The sequence below is a fragment of the Rhinoderma darwinii genome (genome assembly GCF_050947455.1).
Source record: "Rhinoderma darwinii isolate aRhiDar2 chromosome 5 unlocalized genomic scaffold, aRhiDar2.hap1 SUPER_5_unloc_31, whole genome shotgun sequence".
Taxonomy (NCBI): domain Eukaryota; kingdom Metazoa; phylum Chordata; class Amphibia; order Anura; family Rhinodermatidae; genus Rhinoderma; species Rhinoderma darwinii.
This window is the reverse complement of record NW_027461789.1, coordinates 212,520-227,737: the sequence shown is the minus strand read 5'-3', so window position 1 is coordinate 227,737 and position 15,218 is coordinate 212,520. Positions and strand designations below refer to the sequence as shown.

The window sequence follows — 15,218 nt, the reverse complement described above, 5'->3', positions numbered from 1 at the left end:
ACGCCCAAATGCCCTGCTGCCATGCAGATAAACACTGGCAGCGGCAGCAAGTGCATGCCCACAGCCACCCCTTGTTCCTTCACACCTTGTATCAGCTGTAATCCAGTCCAGTCCAGTGCTGCCTGCTGAGCAGCACTGACCAACACTGCCTGGGCCCAGGCTTTTATCTCTGAGGCCCCATTATGATGTCAGAAAGCTGGCTCTGGAATCCTGAGGGCTCCACTATGACACGTGCAAAGTTCCGTCTGAACTTTATATAAGACGGTGAGGCTCAGTCAGTCACTCAGTGTTGCCTGAGAGGGCAACACTGCAACAGCCGGCCGCCAGGCTGTCTTTTTTTTGCACAGCTAGTTGCCTCCAGGAGGCCACAAGAGGGAGACAAGGGACTGCAAAATGGAAAATAGGCATCCACCAACTTTACAGACAACTTCTCCTTGCTTCTACAACCTCCATCCTTGCACAGTTTGTTATTCTTCTAGGTAACATAGTAACAAATCCAAATTGCTGCTCTCTTTGTAGGCAAGCAAGGCTTTGTTGCAACTGCAATTCTTACTTCTTCTTGAAATGTAGGAACAACAGTACATTCCATCACATCCATCTAGTGTACACAGGTAGGTCCATTGTGGCGGGCAGGCGAGCGGGCGGGCTGCTTTATTGGCTGTTTGCTGTTCCCCTACTCCACTCCACTATTTGACTGTTGTGCTGCATCAATCAATCAATCAATCAATCAATCAATCAATCAATCAATCAATCAATCAATCAATCAATCAATCAATCAATCAGTGGCTGGCTCAGGTGCAGCTCTTTAACTTACCTAAAAGGGAGGGCGGAGAGAAGACAAGGAAGGTGAATGAGGTGTTCCAATGTGAAATGCCGGAAACACAGAAACACAGACGACACACAACAAGAGGTGGCAATCTATTCATTAATTGCATTTAATCAATGAGCTCATTATCACTCATGCATTGTCCAACAGGTGTTGAAATAATGGGATTAAAAGGGGAGATCCCTTCAGAAAGACAGAAACAATAGCAAAGACAAAAAACACTTTTGGAATCTGCTTTTAGTCAACACATAAGGAAAGGGTGCACCGGTCCTGGAAATACTGCAATACCAGGTCAATGCGTGGAGTGGACAGAGCAAGCTCTATTTCCATCTCCCTGTTCTAAAAATCCATTTAATATATGGTCCCCAGATAGGGGACGTATCAGATATTAAACTGATAAGAACAGATACTACACTTGATCTTAGCCAAAAGGCCGAGAAGCGATAACCCGAACGGGCCGCGCGTTGCCCGAGCCTGCCGTTCAGCCCTTGCAGCGATTCAGCCTACTTCTAGGCAATTCCATGGGGCCCTGCAGGCTCACACACTCACAGCTACACGGGAGGTGAATAAAGGCCGGAGAGGAAGCCAGACAGGATTTGCTTCTTTTGCTTGCACCACAATGCAGTGCTGAAAGAGGAGGAATCTACATAAAAACGCCTTCCTGGCAACGCCCAAATGCCCTGCTGCCATGCAGATAAACACTGGCAGCGGCAGCAAGTGCATGCCCACAGCCACCCCTTGTTCCTTCACACCTTGTATCAGCTGTAATCCAGTCCAGTCCAGTGCTGCCTGCTGAGCAGCACTGACCAACACTGCCTGGGCCCAGGCTTTTATCTCTGAGGCCCCATTATGATGTCAGAAAGCTGGCTCTGGAATCCTGAGGGCTCCACTATGACACGTGCAAAGTTCCGTCTGAACTTTATATAAGACGGTGAGGCTCAGTCAGTCACTCAGTGTTGCCTGAGAGGGCAACACTGCAACAGCCGGCCGCCAGGCTGTCTTTTTTTTGCACAGCTAGTTGCCTCCAGGAGGCCACAAGAGGGAGACAAGGGACTGCAAAATGGAAAATAGGCATCCACCAACTTTACAGACAACTTCTCCTTGCTCCTACAACCTCCATCCTTGCACAGTTTGTTATTCTTCTAGGTAACATAGTAACAAATCCAAATTGCTGCTCTCTTTGTAGGCAAGCAAGACTTTGTTGCAACTGCAATTCTTACTTCTTCTTGAAATGTAGGGACGACAGTACATTCCATCACATCCATCTAGTGTACACAGGTAGGTCCATTGTGGCGGGCAGGCGAGCGGGCGGGCTGCTTTATTGGCTGTTTGCTGTTCCCCTACTCCACTCCACTATTTGACTGTTGTGCTGCATCAATCAATCAATCAATCAATCAATCAATCAATCAATCAATCAATCAATCAATCAATCAATCAGTGGCTGGCTCAGGTGCAGCTCTTTAACTTACCTAAAAGGGAGGGCGGAGAGAAGACAAGGAAGGTGAATGAGGTGTTCCAATGTGAAATGCCGGAAACACAGAAACACAGACGACACACAACAAGAGGTGGCAATCTATTCATTAATTGCATTTAATCAATGAGCTCATTATCACTCATGCATTGTCCAACAGGTGTTGAAATAATGGGATTAAAAGGGGAGATCCCTTCAGAAAGACAGAAACAATAGCAAAGACAAAAAACACTTTTGGAATCTGCTTTTAGTCAACACATAAGGAAAGGGTGCACCGGTCCTGGAAATACTGCAATACCAGGTCAATGCGTGGAGTGGACAGAGCAAGCTCTATTTCCATCTCCCTGTTCTAAAAATCCATTTAATATATGGTCCCCAGATAGGGGACGTATCAGATATTAAACTGATAAGAACAGATACTACACTTGATCTTAGCCAAAAGGCCGAGAAGCGATAACCCGAACGGGCCGCGCGTTGCCCGAGCCTGCCCGATACTGCTGTTCAGCCCTTGCAGCGATTCAGCCTACTTCTAGGCAATTCCATGGGGCCCTGCAGGCTCACACACTCACAGCTACACGGGAGGTGAATAAAGGCCGGAGAGGAAGCCAGACAGGATTTGCTTCTTTTGCTTGCACCACAATGCAGTGCTGAAAGAGGAGGAATCTACATAAAAACGCCTTCCTGGCAACGCCCAAATGCCCTGCTGCCATGCAGATAAACACTGGCAGCGGCAGCAAGTGCATGCCCACAGCCACCCCTTGTTCCTTCACACCTTGTATCAGCTGTAATCCAGTCCAGTCCAGTGCTGCCTGCTGAGCAGCACTGACCAACACTGCCTGGGCCCAGGCTTTTATCTCTGAGGCCCCATTATGATGTCAGAAAGCTGGCTCTGGAATCCTGAGGGCTCCACTATGACACGTGCAAAGTTCCGTCTGAACTTTATATAAGACGGTGAGGCTCAGTCAGTCACTCAGTGTTGCCTGAGAGGGCAACACTGCAACAGCCGGCCGCCAGGCTGTCTTTTTTTTGCACAGCTAGTTGCCTCCAGGAGGCCACAAGAGGGAGACAAGGGACTGCAAAATGGAAAATAGGCATCCACCAACTTTACAGACAACTTCTCCTTGCTCCTACAACCTCCATCCTTGCACAGTTTGTTATTCTTCTAGGTAACATAGTAACAAATCCAAATTGCTGCTCTCTTTGTAGGCAAGCAAGGCTTTGTTGCAACTGCAATTCTTACTTCTTCTTGAAATGTAGGGACGACAGTACATTCCATCACATCCATCTAGTGTACACAGGTAGGTCCATTGTGGCGGGCAGGCGAGCGGGCGGGCTGCTTTATTGGCTGTTTGCTGTTCCCCTACTCCACTCCACTATTTGACTGTTGTGCTGCATCAATCAATCAATCAATCAATCAATCAATCAATCAATCAATCAATCAATCAATCAATCAATCAATCAGTGGCTGGCTCAGGTGCAGCTCTTTAACTTACCTAAAAGGGAGGGCGGAGAGAAGACAAGGAAGGTGAATGAGGTGTTCCAATGTGAAATGCCGGAAACACAGAAACACAGACGACACACAACAAGAGGTGGCAATCTATTCATTAATTGCATTTAATCAATGAGCTCATTATCACTCATGCATTGTCCAACAGGTGTTGAAATAATGGGATTAAAAGGGGAGATCCCTTCAGAAAGACAGAAACAATAGCAAAGACAAAAAACACTTTTGGAATCTGCTTTTAGTCAACACATAAGGAAAGGGTGCACCGGTCCTGGAAATACTGCAATACCAGGGTCAATGCGTGGAGTGGACAGAGCAAGCTCTATTTCCATCTCCCTGTTCTAAAAATCCATTTAATATATGGTCCCCAGATAGGGGACGTATCAGATATTAAACTGATAAGAACAGATACTACACTTGATCTTAGCCAAAAGGCCGAGAAGCGATAACCCGAACGGGCCGCGCGTTGCCCGAGCCTGCCCGATACTGCTGTTCAGCCCTTGCAGCGATTCAGCCTACTTCTAGGCAATTCCATGGGGCCCTGCAGGCTCACACACTCACAGCTACACGGGAGGTGAATAAAGGCCGGAGAGGAAGCCAGACAGGATTTGCTTCTTTTGCTTGCACCACAATGCAGTGCTGAAAGAGGAGGAATCTACATAAAAACGCCTTCCTGGCAACGCCCAAATGCCCTGCTGCCATGCAGATAAACACTGGCAGCGGCAGCAAGTGCATGCCCACAGCCACCCCTTGTTCCTTCACACCTTGTATCAGCTGTAATCCAGTCCAGTCCAGTGCTGCCTGCTGAGCAGCACTGACCAACACTGCCTGGGCCCAGGCTTTTATCTCTGAGGCCCCATTATGATGTCAGAAAGCTGGCTCTGGAATCCTGAGGGCTCCACTATGACACGTGCAAAGTTCCGTCTGAACTTTATATAAGACGGTGAGGCTCAGTCAGTCACTCAGTGTTGCCTGAGAGGGCAACACTGCAACAGCCGGCCGCCAGGCTGTCTTTTTTTTGCACAGCTAGTTGCCTCCAGGAGGCCACAAGAGGGAGACAAGGGACTGCAAAATGGAAAATAGGCATCCACCAACTTTACAGACAACTTCTCCTTGCTCCTACAACCTCCATCCTTGCACAGTTTGTTATTCTTCTAGGTAACATAGTAACAAATCCAAATTGCTGCTCTCTTTGTAGGCAAGCAAGGCTTTGTTGCAACTGCAATTCTTACTTCTTCTTGAAATGTAGGGACGACAGTACATTCCATCACATCCATCTAGTGTACACAGGTAGGTCCATTGTGGCGGGCAGGCGAGCGGGCGGGCTGCTTTATTGGCTGTTTGCTGTTCCCCTACTCCACTCCACTATTTGACTGTTGTGCTGCATCAATCAATCAATCAATCAATCAATCAATCAATCAATCAATCAATCAATCAATCAATCAGTGGCTGGCTCAGGTGCAGCTCTTTAACTTACCTAAAAGGGAGGGCGGAGAGAAGACAAGGAAGGTGAATGAGGTGTTCCAATGTGAAATGCCGGAAACACAGAAACACAGACGACACACAACAAGAGGTGGCAATCTATTCATTAATTGCATTTAATCAATGAGCTCATTATCACTCATGCATTGTCCAACAGGTGTTGAAATAAATAATGGGATTAAAAGGGGAGATCCCTTCAGAAAGACAGAAACAATAGCAAAGACAAAAAACACTTTTGGAATCTGCTTTTAGTCAACACATAAGGAAAGGGTGCACCGGTCCTGGAAATACTGCAATACCAGGTCAATGCGTGGAGTGGACAGAGCAAGCTCTATTTCCATCTCCCTGTTCTAAAAATCCATTTAATATATGGTCCCCAGATAGGGGACGTATCAGATATTAAACTGATAAGAACAGATACTACACTTGATCTTAGCCAAAAGGCCGAGAAGCGATAACCCGAACGGGCCGCGCGTTGCCCGAGCCTGCCCGATACTGCTGTTCAGCCCTTGCAGCGATTCAGCCTACTTCTAGGCAATTCCATGGGGCCCTGCAGGCTCACACACTCACAGCTACACGGGAGGTGAATAAAGGCCGGAGAGGAAGCCAGACAGGATTTGCTTCTTTTGCTTGCACCACAATGCAGTGCTGAAAGAGGAGGAATCTACATAAAAACGCCTTCCTGGCAACGCCCAAATGCCCTGCTGCCATGCAGATAAACACTGGCAGCGGCAGCAAGTGCATGCCCACAGCCACCCCTTGTTCCTTCACACCTTGTATCAGCTGTAATCCAGTCCAGTCCAGTGCTGCCTGCTGAGCAGCACTGACCAACACTGCCTGGGCCCAGGCTTTTATCTCTGAGGCCCCATTATGATGTCAGAAAGCTGGCTCTGGAATCCTGAGGGCTCCACTATGACACGTGCAAAGTTCCGTCTGAACTTTATATAAGACGGTGAGGCTCAGTCAGTCACTCAGTGTTGCCTGAGAGGGCAACACTGCAACAGCCGGCCGCCAGGCTGTCTTTTTTTTGCACAGCTAGTTGCCTCCAGGAGGCCACAAGAGGGAGACAAGGGACTGCAAAATGGAAAATAGGCATCCACCAACTTTACAGACAACTTCTCCTTGCTCCTACAACCTCCATCCTTGCACAGTTTGTTATTCTTCTAGGTAACATAGTAACAAATCCAAATTGCTGCTCTCTTTGTAGGCAAGCAAGGCTTTGTTGCAACTGCAATTCTTACTTCTTCTTGAAATGTAGGGACGACAGTACATTCCATCACATCCATCTAGTGTACACAGGTAGGTCCATTGTGGCGGGCAGGCGAGCGGGCGGGCTGCTTTATTGGCTGTTTGCTGTTCCCCTACTCCACTCCACTATTTGACTGTTGTGCTGCATCAATCAATCAATCAATCAATCAATCAATCAATCAATCAATCAATCAATCAGTGGCTGGCTCAGGTGCAGCTCTTTAACTTACCTAAAAGGGAGGGCGGAGAGAAGACAAGGAAGGTGAATGAGGTGTTCCAATGTGAAATGCCGGAAACACAGAAACACAGACGACACACAACAAGAGGTGGCAATCTATTCATTAATTGCATTTAATCAATGAGCTCATTATCACTCATGCATTGTCCAACAGGTGTTGAAATAATGGGATTAAAAGGGGAGATCCCTTCAGAAAGACAGAAACAATAGCAAAGACAAAAAACACTTTTGGAATCTGCTTTTAGTCAACACATAAGGAAAGGGTGCACCGGTCCTGGAAATACTGCAATACCAGGTCAATGCGTGGAGTGGACAGAGCAAGCTCTATTTCCATCTCCCTGTTCTAAAAATCCATTTAATATATGGTCCCCAGATAGGGGACGTATCAGATATTAAACTGATAAGAACAGATACTACACTTGATCTTAGCCAAAAGGCCGAGAAGCGATAACCCGAACGGGCCGCGCGTTGCCCGAGCCTGCCCGATACTGCTGTTCAGCCCTTGCAGCGATTCAGCCTACTTCTAGGCAATTCCATGGGGCCCTGCAGGCTCACACACTCACAGCTACACGGGAGGTGAATAAAGGCCGGAGAGGAAGCCAGACAGGATTTGCTTCTTTTGCTTGCACCACAATGCAGTGCTGAAAGAGGAGGAATCTACATAAAAACGCCTTCCTGGCAACGCCCAAATGCCCTGCTGCCATGCAGATAAACACTGGCAGCGGCAGCAAGTGCATGCCCACAGCCACCCCTTGTTCCTTCACACCTTGTATCAGCTGTAATCCAGTCCAGTCCAGTGCTGCCTGCTGAGCAGCACTGACCAACACTGCCTGGGCCCAGGCTTTTATCTCTGAGGCCCCATTATGATGTCAGAAAGCTGGCTCTGGAATCCTGAGGGCTCCACTATGACACGTGCAAAGTTCCGTCTGAACTTTATATAAGACGGTGAGGCTCAGTCAGTCACTCAGTGTTGCCTGAGAGGGCAACACTGCAACAGCCGGCCGCCAGGCTGTCTTTTTTTTGCACAGCTAGTTGCCTCCAGGAGGCCACAAGAGGGAGACAAGGGACTGCAAAATGGAAAATAGGCATCCACCAACTTTACAGACAACTTCTCCTTGCTCCTACAACCTCCATCCTTGCACAGTTTGTTATTCTTCTAGGTAACATAGTAACAAATCCAAATTGCTGCTCTCTTTGTAGGCAAGCAAGGCTTTGTTGCAACTGCAATTCTTACTTCTTCTTGAAATGTAGGGACGACAGTACATTCCATCACATCCATCTAGTGTACACAGGTAGGTCCATTGTGGCGGGCAGGCGAGCGGGCGGGCTGCTTTATTGGCTGTTTGCTGTTCCCCTACTCCACTCCACTATTTGACTGTTGTGCTGCATCAATCAATCAATCAATCAATCAATCAATCAATCAATCAATCAATCAATCAATCAATCAGTGGCTGGCTCAGGTGCAGCTCTTTAACTTACCTAAAAGGGAGGGCGGAGAGAAGACAAGGAAGGTGAATGAGGTGTTCCAATGTGAAATGCCGGAAACACAGAAACACAGACGACACACAACAAGAGGTGGCAATCTATTCATTAATTGCATTTAATCAATGAGCTCATTATCACTCATGCATTGTCCAACAGGTGTTGAAATAATGGGATTAAAAGGGGAGATCCCTTCAGAAAGACAGAAACAATAGCAAAGACAAAAAACACTTTTGGAATCTGCTTTTAGTCAACACATAAGGAAAGGGTGCACCGGTCCTGGAAATACTGCAATACCAGGTCAATGCGTGGAGTGGACAGAGCAAGCTCTATTTCCATCTCCCTGTTCTAAAAATCCATTTAATATATGGTCCCCAGATAGGGGACGTATCAGATATTAAACTGATAAGAACAGATACTACACTTGATCTTAGCCAAAAGGCCGAGAAGCGATAACCCGAACGGGCCGCGCGTTGCCCGAGCCTGCCCGATACTGCTGTTCAGCCCTTGCAGCGATTCAGCCTACTTCTAGGCAATTCCATGGGGCCCTGCAGGCTCACACACTCACAGCTACACGGGAGGTGAATAAAGGCCGGAGAGGAAGCCAGACAGGATTTGCTTCTTTTGCTTGCACCACAATGCAGTGCTGAAAGAGGAGGAATCTACATAAAAACGCCTTCCTGGCAACGCCCAAATGCCCTGCTGCCATGCAGATAAACACTGGCAGCGGCAGCAAGTGCATGCCCACAGCCACCCCTTGTTCCTTCACACCTTGTATCAGCTGTAATCCAGTCCAGTCCAGTGCTGCCTGCTGAGCAGCACTGACCAACACTGCCTGGGCCCAGGCTTTTATCTCTGAGGCCCCATTATGATGTCAGAAAGCTGGCTCTGGAATCCTGAGGGCTCCACTATGACACGTGCAAAGTTCCGTCTGAACTTTATATAAGACGGTGAGGCTCAGTCAGTCACTCAGTGTTGCCTGAGAGGGCAACACTGCAACAGCCGGCCGCCAGGCTGTCTTTTTTTTGCACAGCTAGTTGCCTCCAGGAGGCCACAAGAGGGAGACAAGGGACTGCAAAATGGAAAATAGGCATCCACCAACTTTACAGACAACTTCTCCTTGCTCCTACAACCTCCATCCTTGCACAGTTTGTTATTCTTCTAGGTAACATAGTAACAAATCCAAATTGCTGCTCTCTTTGTAGGCAAGCAAGGCTTTGTTGCAACTGCAATTCTTACTTCTTCTTGAAATGTAGGGACGACAGTACATTCCATCACATCCATCTAGTGTACACAGGTAGGTCCATTGTGGCGGGCAGGCGAGCGGGCGGGCTGCTTTATTGGCTGTTTGCTGTTCCCCTACTCCACTCCACTATTTGACTGTTGTGCTGCATCAATCAATCAATCAATCAATCAATCAATCAATCAATCAATCAATCAATCAGTGGCTGGCTCAGGTGCAGCTCTTTAACTTACCTAAAAGGGAGGGCGGAGAGAAGACAAGGAAGGTGAATGAGGTGTTCCAATGTGAAATGCCGGAAACACAGAAACACAGACGACACACAACAAGAGGTGGCAATCTATTCATTAATTGCATTTAATCAATGAGCTCATTATCACTCATGCATTGTCCAACAGGTGTTGAAATAATGGGATTAAAAGGGGAGATCCCTTCAGAAAGACAGAAACAATAGCAAAGACAAAAAACACTTTTGGAATCTGCTTTTAGTCAACACATAAGGAAAGGGTGCACCGGTCCTGGAAATACTGCAATACCAGGTCAATGCGTGGAGTGGACAGAGCAAGCTCTATTTCCATCTCCCTGTTCTAAAAATCCATTTAATATATGGTCCCCAGATAGGGGACGTATCAGATATTAAACTGATAAGAACAGATACTACACTTGATCTTAGCCAAAAGGCCGAGAAGCGATAACCCGAACGGGCCGCGCGTTGCCCGAGCCTGCCCGATACTGCTGTTCAGCCCTTGCAGCGATTCAGCCTACTTCTAGGCAATTCCATGGGGCCCTGCAGGCTCACACACTCACAGCTACACGGGAGGTGAATAAAGGCCGGAGAGGAAGCCAGACAGGATTTGCTTCTTTTGCTTGCACCACAATGCAGTGCTGAAAGAGGAGGAATCTACATAAAAACGCCTTCCTGGCAACGCCCAAATGCCCTGCTGCCATGCAGATAAACACTGGCAGCGGCAGCAAGTGCATGCCCACAGCCACCCCTTGTTCCTTCACACCTTGTATCAGCTGTAATCCAGTCCAGTCCAGTGCTGCCTGCTGAGCAGCACTGACCAACACTGCCTGGGCCCAGGCTTTTATCTCTGAGGCCCCATTATGATGTCAGAAAGCTGGCTCTGGAATCCTGAGGGCTCCACTATGACACGTGCAAAGTTCCGTCTGAACTTTATATAAGACGGTGAGGCTCAGTCAGTCACTCAGTGTTGCCTGAGAGGGCAACACTGCAACAGCCGGCCGCCAGGCTGTCTTTTTTTTGCACAGCTAGTTGCCTCCAGGAGGCCACAAGAGGGAGACAAGGGACTGCAAAATGGAAAATAGGCATCCACCAACTTTACAGACAACTTCTCCTTGCTCCTACAACCTCCATCCTTGCACAGTTTGTTATTCTTCTAGGTAACATAGTAACAAATCCAAATTGCTGCTCTCTTTGTAGGCAAGCAAGGCTTTGTTGCAACTGCAATTCTTACTTCTTCTTGAAATGTAGGGACGACAGTACATTCCATCACATCCATCTAGTGTACACAGGTAGGTCCATTGTGGCGGGCAGGCGAGCGGGCGGGCTGCTTTATTGGCTGTTTGCTGTTCCCCTACTCCACTCCACTATTTGACTGTTGTGCTGCATCAATCAATCAATCAATCAATCAATCAATCAATCAATCAATCAATCAATCAATCAGTGGCTGGCTCAGGTGCAGCTCTTTAACTTACCTAAAAGGGAGGGCGGAGAGAAGACAAGGAAGGTGAATGAGGTGTTCCAATGTGAAATGCCGGAAACACAGAAACACAGACGACACACAACAAGAGGTGGCAATCTATTCATTAATTGCATTTAATCAATGAGCTCATTATCACTCATGCATTGTCCAACAGGTGTTGAAATAATGGGATTAAAAGGGGAGATCCCTTCAGAAAGACAGAAACAATAGCAAAGACAAAAAACACTTTTGGAATCTGCTTTTAGTCAACACATAAGGAAAGGGTGCACCGGTCCTGGAAATACTGCAATACCAGGTCAATGCGTGGAGTGGACAGAGCAAGCTCTATTTCCATCTCCCTGTTCTAAAAATCCATTTAATATATGGTCCCCAGATAGGGGACGTATCAGATATTAAACTGATAAGAACAGATACTACACTTGATCTTAGCCAAAAGGCCGAGAAGCGATAACCCGAACGGGCCGCGCGTTGCCCGAGCCTGCCCGATACTGCTGTTCAGCCCTTGCAGCGATTCAGCCTACTTCTAGGCAATTCCATGGGGCCCTGCAGGCTCACACACTCACAGCTACACGGGAGGTGAATAAAGGCCGGAGAGGAAGCCAGACAGGATTTGCTTCTTTTGCTTGCACCACAATGCAGTGCTGAAAGAGGAGGAATCGACATAAAAACGCCTTCCTGGCAACGCCCAAATGCCCTGCTGCCATGCAGATAAACACTGGCAGCGGCAGCAAGTGCATGCCCACAGCCACCCCTTGTTCCTTCACACCTTGTATCAGCTGTAATCCAGTCCAGTCCAGTGCTGCCTGCTGAGCAGCACTGACCAACACTGCCTGGGCCCAGGCTTTTATCTCTGAGGCCCCATTATGATGTCAGAAAGCTGGCTCTGGAATCCTGAGGGCTCCACTATGACACGTGCAAAGTTCCGTCTGAACTTTATATAAGACGGTGAGGCTCAGTCAGTCACTCAGTGTTGCCTGAGAGGGCAACACTGCAACAGCCGGCCGCCAGGCTGTCTTTTTTTTGCACAGCTAGTTGCCTCCAGGAGGCCACAAGAGGGAGACAAGGGACTGCAAAATGGAAAATAGGCATCCACCAACTTTACAGACAACTTCTCCTTGCTCCTACAACCTCCATCCTTGCACAGTTTGTTATTCTTCTAGGTAACATAGTAACAAATCCAAATTGCTGCTCTCTTTGTAGGCAAGCAAGGCTTTGTTGCAACTGCAATTCTTACTTCTTCTTGAAATGTAGGGACGACAGTACATTCCATCACATCCATCTAGTGTACACAGGTAGGTCCATTGTGGCGGGCAGGCGAGCGGGCGGGCTGCTTTATTGGCTGTTTGCTGTTCCCCTACTCCACTCCACTATTTGACTGTTGTGCTGCATCAATCAATCAATCAATCAATCAATCAATCAATCAATCAATCAATCAATCAAGTGGCTGGCTCAGGTGCAGCTCTTTAACTTACCTAAAAGGGAGGGCGGAGAGAAGACAAGGAAGGTGAATGAGGTGTTCCAATGTGAAATGCCGGAAACACAGAAACACAGACGACACACAACAAGAGGTGGCAATCTATTCATTAATTGCATTTAATCAATGAGCTCATTATCACTCATGCATTGTCCAACAGGTGTTGAAATAATGGGATTAAAAGGGGAGATCCCTTCAGAAAGACAGAAACAATAGCAAAGACAAAAAACACTTTTGGAATCTGCTTTTAGTCAACACATAAGGAAAGGGTGCACCGGTCCTGGAAATACTGCAATACCAGGTCAATGCGTGGAGTGGACAGAGCAAGCTCTATTTCCATCTCCCTGTTCTAAAAATCCATTTAATATATGGTCCCCAGATAGGGGACGTATCAGATATTAAACTGATAAGAACAGATACTACACTTGATCTTAGCCAAAAGGCCGAGAAGCGATAACCCGAACGGGCCGCGCGTTGCCCGAGCCTGCCCGATACTGCTGTTCAGCCCTTGCAGCGATTCAGCCTACTTCTAGGCAATTCCATGGGGCCCTGCAGGCTCACACACTCACAGCTACACGGGAGGTGAATAAAGGCCGGAGAGGAAGCCAGACAGGATTTGCTTCTTTTGCTTGCACCACAATGCAGTGCTGAAAGAGGAGGAATCTACATAAAAACGCCTTCCTGGCAACGCCCAAATGCCCTGCTGCCATGCAGATAAACACTGGCAGCGGCAGCAAGTGCATGCCCACAGCCACCCCTTGTTCCTTCACACCTTGTATCAGCTGTAATCCAGTCCAGTCCAGTGCTGCCTGCTGAGCAGCACTGACCAACACTGCCTGGGCCCAGGCTTTTATCTCTGAGGCCCCATTATGATGTCAGAAAGCTGGCTCTGGAATCCTGAGGGCTCCACTATGACACGTGCAAAGTTCCGTCTGAACTTTATATAAGACGGTGAGGCTCAGTCAGTCACTCAGTGTTGCCTGAGAGGGCAACACTGCAACAGCCGGCCGCCAGGCTGTCTTTTTTTTGCACAGCTAGTTGCCTCCAGGAGGCCACAAGAGGGAGACAAGGGACTGCAAAATGGAAAATAGGCATCCACCAACTTTACAGACAACTTCTCCTTGCTCCTACAACCTCCATCCTTGCACAGTTTGTTATTCTTCTAGGTAACATAGTAACAAATCCAAATTGCTGCTCTCTTTGTAGGCAAGCAAGGCTTTGTTGCAACTGCAATTCTTACTTCTTCTTGAAATGTAGGGACGACAGTACATTCCATCACATCCATCTAGTGTACACAGGTAGGTCCATTGTGGCGGGCAGGCGAGCGGGCGGGCTGCTTTATTGGCTGTTTGCTGTTCCCCTACTCCACTCCACTATTTGACTGTTGTGCTGCATCAATCAATCAATCAATCAATCAATCAATCAATCAATCAATCAATCAATCAATCAAGTGGCTGGCTCAGGTGCAGCTCTTTAACTTACCTAAAAGGGAGGGCGGAGAGAAGACAAGGAAGGTGAATGAGGTGTTCCAATGTGAAATGCCGGAAACACAGAAACACAGACGACACACAACAAGAGGTGGCAATCTATTCATTAATTGCATTTAATCAATGAGCTCATTATCACTCATGCATTGTCCAACAGGTGTTGAAATAATGGGATTAAAAGGGGAGATCCCTTCAGAAAGACAGAAACAATAGCAAAGACAAAAAACACTTTTGGAATCTGCTTTTAGTCAACACATAAGGAAAGGGTGCACCGGTCCTGGAAATACTGCAATACCAGGTCAATGCGTGGAGTGGACAGAGCAAGCTCTATTTCCATCTCCCTGTTCTAAAAATCCATTTAATATATGGTCCCCAGATAGGGGACGTATCAGATATTAAACTGATAAGAACAGATACTACACTTGATCTTAGCCAAAAGGCCGAGAAGCGATAACCCGAACGGGCCGCGCGTTGCCCGAGCCTGCCCGATACTGCTGTTCAGCCCTTGCAGCGATTCAGCCTACTTCTAGGCAATTCCATGGGGCCCTGCAGGCTCACACACTCACAGCTACACGGGAGGTGAATAAAGGCCGGAGAGGAAGCCAGACAGGATTTGCTTCTTTTGCTTGCACCACAATGCAGTGCTGAAAGAGGAGGAATCTACATAAAAACGCCTTCCTGGCAACGCCCAAATGCCCTGCTGCCATGCAGATAAACACTGGCAGCGGCAGCAAGTGCATGCCCACAGCCACCCCTTGTTCCTTCACACCTTGTATCAGCTGTAATCCAGTCCAGTCCAGTGCTGCCTGCTGAGCAGCACTGACCAACACTGCCTGGGCCCAGGCTTTTATCTCTGAGGCCCCATTATGATGTCAGAAAGCTGGCTCTGGAATCCTGAGGGCTCCACTATGACACGTGCAAAGTTCCGTCTGAACTTTATATAAGACGGTGAGGCTCAGTCAGTCACTCAGTGTTGCCTGAGAGGGCAACACTGCAACAGCCGGCCGCCAGGCTGTCTTTTTTTTGCACAGCTAGTTGC

The 15,218-nt window shown here is 47.8% G+C and overlaps 10 non-coding genes across 10 annotated transcripts; all 10 read right to left on the bottom strand.

Moving 5' to 3' along the window:
- Positions 1-1,080: 1,080 nt before the first annotated feature.
- Positions 1,081-1,271, bottom strand: LOC142689606 (U2 spliceosomal RNA). The gene has a single exon (XR_012858463.1). It is a non-coding gene; the product is annotated as a U2 spliceosomal RNA (small nuclear RNA).
- Positions 1,272-2,561: 1,290 nt separating this feature from the next.
- Positions 2,562-2,752, bottom strand: LOC142689604 (U2 spliceosomal RNA). The gene has a single exon (XR_012858461.1). It is a non-coding gene; the product is annotated as a U2 spliceosomal RNA (small nuclear RNA).
- Positions 2,753-4,056: 1,304 nt separating this feature from the next.
- On the bottom strand, positions 4,057-4,248 carry LOC142689707 (U2 spliceosomal RNA). Its single transcript, XR_012858555.1, has one exon. It is a non-coding gene; the product is annotated as a U2 spliceosomal RNA (small nuclear RNA).
- Positions 4,249-5,548: 1,300 nt separating this feature from the next.
- LOC142689603 (U2 spliceosomal RNA) lies at positions 5,549-5,739 on the bottom strand. Its single transcript, XR_012858460.1, has one exon. It is a non-coding gene; the product is annotated as a U2 spliceosomal RNA (small nuclear RNA).
- A 1,288-nt stretch (positions 5,740-7,027) lies between these two features.
- On the bottom strand, positions 7,028-7,218 carry LOC142689602 (U2 spliceosomal RNA). Its single transcript, XR_012858459.1, has one exon. It is a non-coding gene; the product is annotated as a U2 spliceosomal RNA (small nuclear RNA).
- Positions 7,219-8,514: 1,296 nt separating this feature from the next.
- Positions 8,515-8,705, bottom strand: LOC142689601 (U2 spliceosomal RNA). Its single transcript, XR_012858458.1, has one exon. It is a non-coding gene; the product is annotated as a U2 spliceosomal RNA (small nuclear RNA).
- Positions 8,706-9,993: 1,288 nt separating this feature from the next.
- On the bottom strand, positions 9,994-10,184 carry LOC142689599 (U2 spliceosomal RNA). Its single transcript, XR_012858457.1, has one exon. It is a non-coding gene; the product is annotated as a U2 spliceosomal RNA (small nuclear RNA).
- A 1,292-nt stretch (positions 10,185-11,476) lies between these two features.
- On the bottom strand, positions 11,477-11,667 carry LOC142689598 (U2 spliceosomal RNA). Its single transcript, XR_012858456.1, has one exon. It is a non-coding gene; the product is annotated as a U2 spliceosomal RNA (small nuclear RNA).
- A 1,289-nt stretch (positions 11,668-12,956) lies between these two features.
- On the bottom strand, positions 12,957-13,147 carry LOC142689597 (U2 spliceosomal RNA). The gene has a single exon (XR_012858455.1). It is a non-coding gene; the product is annotated as a U2 spliceosomal RNA (small nuclear RNA).
- Positions 13,148-14,440: 1,293 nt separating this feature from the next.
- LOC142689596 (U2 spliceosomal RNA) lies at positions 14,441-14,631 on the bottom strand. Its single transcript, XR_012858454.1, has one exon. It is a non-coding gene; the product is annotated as a U2 spliceosomal RNA (small nuclear RNA).
- Between the last annotated feature and the right edge of the window lie 587 nt (positions 14,632-15,218).